This window comes from Limulus polyphemus, unplaced genomic scaffold (assembly GCF_000517525.1).
Source record: "Limulus polyphemus unplaced genomic scaffold, Limulus_polyphemus-2.1.2 Scaffold99, whole genome shotgun sequence".
NCBI classification, from domain to species: Eukaryota; Metazoa; Arthropoda; class Merostomata; order Xiphosura; family Limulidae; genus Limulus; species Limulus polyphemus.
In genome coordinates, this window is record NW_013665709.1 from 1,012,052 (window position 1) to 1,018,174 (window position 6,123).

At 34.5% G+C, this 6,123-nt stretch overlaps 1 long non-coding RNA gene across 1 annotated transcript in view; it reads right to left on the reverse strand.

Annotated features, from left to right (window-relative positions):
• Nucleotides 1-2,792: 2,792 nt before the first annotated feature.
• Nucleotides 2,793-6,123, reverse strand: part of LOC111088619 — a 10,996-nt gene continuing 7,665 nt past the window's right edge. The window contains exons 3-4 of the long non-coding RNA XR_002613086.1: nucleotides 3,413-3,548; nucleotides 2,793-3,083 (exon numbers count right to left, since the gene is read on the reverse strand). This is a non-coding gene — a long non-coding RNA (uncharacterized LOC111088619). The remainder of the gene's footprint in view (nucleotides 3,084-3,412; nucleotides 3,549-6,123) is intronic.

Consider the following 6,123-nt stretch of genomic DNA (forward strand, 5'->3'; position numbering starts at 1 on the left):
AATTTAGTTGTAATAACACAACAAACGAGTTTTTTCTACTTTTTATCTATTAAAGAAATTTCATTCAAAATATAGATTCGCTAGCGTGAGTTTAGAAGGTCCGTGAAACCTGTATTGTCGTGTTTTTTTTTAGTTATCACTGAAAATAATATGAATTTAGAAAACAGATGCCAAATATTTCTATAGTAGTACCAACAAGCTGAACTTATACAAAAACTGAGAAACAAAAGAAAATTAATGAGAGTTATTATCAAAAAGCATATCTTACAGATAGGAAATCAGTTAAATCGTTTCACGTTGGTATTAAAATATGTTAATATTCAGTAAAAGAAACAGCTGTAGGCTCAAACACTCATAAACAGATCTTATAGTGACCTTGTAACTAAATCAAAGCCTAGCAGACAAGAATTAAATACAACTATATTATATTACCTTTTCATAATTAGTGTGGAATTTACCTTAGACAAGCATACTTGTGTATCTTTCTAAACGTCTGAGCAAGTGACCTAGTCCTAAATAGTTAATGGCATCTTTGTGGACTGAATGTAGGAAGGTCTTAAACGAACAATACTTCTCTACCTCAGATAAAGGTTACAGACTATAACTCTTCGTCTATAGGCTTATACTTGCGTGCCCGTGTTTCTGATTCATGTCCTCCTGGAGTAGGATCATACTCATTCCGAGAGATGGAACAGAGGCTTGTACAAGTTAATGTGAATTGATAATTTATCCTTCAAATTTGTTTACTTGGAAGAATCACCGAAGTAGGTTACCTAAGGTTTGTGAAATACCAAACGAGGACTCCATTAAATAAAAAAATATGGGATGTCCAATACTATATCTTTATTACGTTGTGTGTAACTGTATGAAGACGTTTCTTCCCAGTAGACAGAAGTTAATCAATGAGTTAGAAGTCAGCCAATCGGTAAGTTGCACAAATATTATGTTTTATGAATGAATATTTTATGCATTTATACAATTGTTGTATCTTCGTTGTTCGTGTTAGAAATTATTCTCTTCGGAACCTGCACTTTGTGGATACTTGATAGTTTCCTGCCAAGTATCAGAGTAACTTAATACCACAACACCACTGTTCTGTGATGCAATAATCGCTAGAAAATAACATTAATAAATTAATAAAAAGTATAAAATTTATGAATGTTATTTTCTAGCAATATGAAAAAACAACAAAACAAAGAGCTAACATAAAAGGTAAATATTTTATTATTATATAAAAAAATTGTAAAGAAGCAACATTATCAAAATTGCCCAAGTCTTATAACTTGCTTATGAGCTTTGAAATCAGAGTATAAAATGTTACTATTGATAATGTATTTGTATTTTTGAATCATATTAATACCGTATTCTAGGCACAAAATATTAAGTACACATGTAAAATGTCCCACATGACTAGAGACTCAACATTTTGGTTAGTAAAAGTGAATACAAAAGGTTTGTGTCTCTGTGACTTGAAAACTTTGTGTTCACAAGCCAAAATAATTTATGTTTATTTGTTATTAAGCACATGAGGCGATCGATGCTGTGCCAATTGCGAGAATGGAAACCAGAATTTTAGCGCTAAAAGCATTCAAACTTACCGCTTAGACACCGAGGGAGTTCATTCACTAGATATCCAATTGTTGAATAAAATGAGATTAGTCTAAATTAAAGTAACTTTAAAGATAACTGAAATTATGCAAGTGACGAGATCTTGAATTAGTTTCTGAAGGAAAAGACAGAAACAAAGAAATTCAGAAAAATAACACACAGATTTGACAAAGATAAAGCACAAAAGCAAAACGATGTAGCTGTATTTCACACCAGTTTCGCTCGGATTTTCTACCCATTGTTTCAGGGAGTAGTCTTGTAGAATAATAAGATGAAAAATTAATTGTTCTTACTTCATAGTATGTAGGATTTCTTCTTTTGCAAACAAGTAGACGTTTCCCACAAACGTAGCCATTGCTTCCCTGTTGCGATTACATTCCTGAGTCAACTGTAGAACTAGTAAAGTATGAACCGACTACATTCCTGAGTCAACTGTAGAACTAGTAAAGTATGAACCGACTACATTCCTGAGTCAACTGTAGAACTAGTAAAGTATGAACCGACTACATTTCTGTGTGAACTGTAGAACTAGTAAAATATGAACCGACTACATTCCTGTGTGAACTGTAGAACTAGTTAAGTATGTACCGACTACATTCCTGAGTTAGCTGTAGAACTAGTAAAGTATGAACCGACTATTTTTCTATGTCAACTGTAGAACTAGTAAAGTATGAACCGACTACATTTCTGTGTAAACTGTAGAACTAGTAAGTGAACCGGTCTTTTAAGACCCTCTTCACGAACATGTTTCTCGGACTTAGAATGTTTGTCAAGTTTCCCGGTATTCCCAGTTGCTTTTCGAAAGTTGGTAAGCGGAGTTGTTATGGAAACACCATCTGCTCTATGTAGTGCATCTAAATAATTTTTCACACCTTCTCGGCTGTACTTACAAAACGTCCCTCCAAAGGATGCATCAAAAACAGCCATTCATATTTCTCTTCCCATTTCTTCTGGTATTTAACTGAAGTCGATGAAGAGGGTGAGGAAGCTGCAGTAGCAAGGGTTGACGAATCAACATCACTGGTTCCAAAACTCGGTTCAGTTTGAGCCAAAGACTCAACATCAGCACCACTACTCGCTACCTGTAGTCTAGGTTGTAACAAACTGTAGAATTGATTTCAGCGACATACTTCACCACAGAAAAGTTCAAATCACAACGTTAAATAACGCACAAAACAAACAAATAATATAAAAATCCGTGCTTTATTAGCACGAACCATTTTTCTAGAAACGTTTACACATCTAATAGTGCCTACACACTTCGAGAAATTTGAAGAATGTTCGGTAATAAATCTTTGTTTAGATTATACAGTTTAACTTTAATTTTGGGTTCTTTGGTACAAGCCCTCATCCTCGAGAAGTTACCAGAATTTTGCGTTATTCCATTTGTGTAATCCTTGGGTCCAGATGTTGGATGAAATAATAGTAAATCCTGACTCATGCGTCACGACTTTCACTCGAATGTTAACATCTCTCTGTAAAATAATAATAATAATAACGTCTGGAAAAAAAGACAAATTAGTTATAATATTTCAGGGGAATGTTTTGTACAGGGGAACAACTTAGTATTCTAGAAATCGATTTTATTTACATGACAGAAGAAAACTTATTGCAACTCAAAACACCATCAGTTCAAAAACCTGCATATTTTTACACAGAACATTATTTGGACAAAAAGAGTGTCATACGACAAAAATTCCTATAGGAACAAGACCAAATCTACTAACGCAGAACGTTATTCTCACTGTGCAATTATATTTATTTTTGCTGGGATAAGTTTTCATTATAATACTGTTTAAAATACCTTCATTTGTCATTTGTTACGTTAGTAAATACTTAAACACTCCTCACGGTGTACTGTCTTTGGTGTTTTCCTTTCATCCTCTTAGTTTAGAAACGAAGGATGACATATCAAGCAGCTCTACAAGGACAGTAAGAGCCTACACATAAAAAGATAGCTTTATAAGATCCTGATTGCTATATAACGTTGTTATTTTATACATATCATTGCTTTTTCTTACTACATCGAAATACGTGTAGGTATATGTACTGGTTTCATAAAAAGACAAATATAGTTAAAACCGCATAGACGACGAAAATATCCAAATTAAATAATAGGTTGAACAATCGTCAAGTTGTAAACTGTATGATCTGACGAAAAGCGCTAGCTCGAAACGTCATCCTTTTTAAATAAAAATATATAAAAACTTGGCGATTGTTCAACCTATTAATCAACAATAGAAAACTGTTTATGATATGTGGATAACTTTATAGTATTATTGTTACCTATTATCACATGACGTTCCTTTTTGGTGTCACTTTAATTCCTTCACAGAAAAAGTCACAGTAGAGCTGCATGGTTTAATATAGCATGTAGTTTCTAACCATGTAAACTGGAGAATATATCATTTATATTTTTACTTATGGAATAACCAGATGATTATTCTGGATTAAGAGTTCTCTCCAAATGTCAGAAAGTAGATGTTACGACAGCGGAAGTCACATGACGCTGGTATCACGTGATGAGTTTCTAGAAGGATCATGAAGGCCCGAGTGCATTATAGACGCCCTCTTTTTTAGTATATAAACCCGGCAAATAAAGCGGAGATAATAAGTGCCTGAATCGTTGTGAATTATAGCGTGTGTTTAAGTTAAAGTGACTGTGGAAATTCTGTGTATTGCAAAGTTGTATCGAGGAAAAATAAACTAGTCTTATTTAAGAAAGTACTTGTATCGCTGAAGTTCCTCGGGAAGAATTTATACCGGAAATTAACAAACGACCAGAGACGTAACATGGTGTTGTTTTTAGTGTGTGTGTGTTATGCACTCATCGATTTTGATTTATTTTGATTATAAATAAAGACTAAATTGCACTTTAATTTAAACTACGTTCAATCCCTCTCTTTTTTTATCAACTCAGTCCGAGTCAGAAATGCAGTTTAACTCTGTGATACATTTCTTACCATTCCTCTTTTCTTTTTTGAGGTTACTATTCTTGTCTATAAAGCTAATAATTTCATTTGTGGATACTACATTAGTTCTAGCTATATTCTAAATGAATGCAAACGTGAACTTTTTAGAGCCGCTGTTAAAATCAAATGAATTTATATCAAGAAAATATGGAAAAAAATCAGTAGGGTAGATGAGAAAATATTTAAGTAAGTAAGAAAGAAACAAAAAATGTTAATTTCATCTTAAAAGTACGGTTTTGATAATTTATTTTGTTATTCAAATCGCCATATTTCTCTCTATAAATGTTTTTTTTTTTCAGGCTATCGTTGAAATAATTGAAAGTAAAGGCATTTATTCATTTTAGGGTTTCTACAGTAACTACGCTGTAGAGGGAAAATCTCACACTTATATTAAATATTTCATGTTAATAACTTGCTGCAACAATTTTATAGTGGTTGTGTGAAATAGTAATGTCATGACAGCGGAAGTCACGTGACGCTGGTAAAACGTCTGGATAGTGTACATGGATGATGTCATTGTATTTGCAACAACTTTTGATGAGAAAATGTGCCAGCTAGAGGAAGTATTCAAGCGTTTAAAAACAGCAAACCTCAAACTCTATCCCAAGAAATGCCACTTGTTCCAGAAAGAGGTGCTTTACTTAGGTCACATTGAAAGTGAGCATGGTGTGCAAACTGATCCTGACAAGGTGAAAGCAGTGCGTGATTGGTCAACACCAGACAATATGGGAAAGTTAAGAAGTTTCTTGGGACTCTATACCTATTACCCGAAGTTTGTGAAGGACTTTGCAACTATGGCAGCTCCACTACATTATTTGACCAAAAAAGGCCAGAAGTTCGAATGGACAGTTTCTTACCAGCATGCTTTCAAGACACTGAAAGAAAAATTGGCCTCAGCTCCACTTTTAAAGCTTCCAGATCCCTCACTGCTGTACATACTGGATTGTGATGCTAGTAATGTCGGAATTGGAGGAGTGTTGTCTTCAGTAGTGTTTTGAGTAGACCAGAGAGGAACTACTGTGTAACACGGAGGGAACTCCTTGCTATAGTAAAGAGTCTGGAATATTTCCATCCTTACCTCTATGGGGCTAGGTTTACCATCAGGACAGACCATGCTGAATTACGCTGGTTAAGATCATTAAAGAACCCAGAGGGACAACTGGCACATTGGATCGGGAAAATAGACTAGTATAATTATGATATTGAATATAGAGAAAGAAAATCTCATGGAAATGCGATGGACTGAGCTGAAGACCCTGCGAAAATGACTGCAGACAATGCTGCAAAAGAGAGGTTGAACTAACCAGGTGCCATCAAGCTGAAGTCAAAGCGACTGAAGAAGTTGATGATGGTGATGTGGAACCAGGTATAGATATTAAAGCAGAGCAGGAGAAAGACCAAGATTTGAAGCCAAAAATTGATTTTCTAAAAGCAAGTGTCTTGCGCCCTGCTTGGGAGAAGGTGTCTAGTCTAAGCTCTGTGACAAAGAACTATTGGACACAATGGGACCAGTTGAAGCTTGAAGATGGTATTCTTCTCTGGA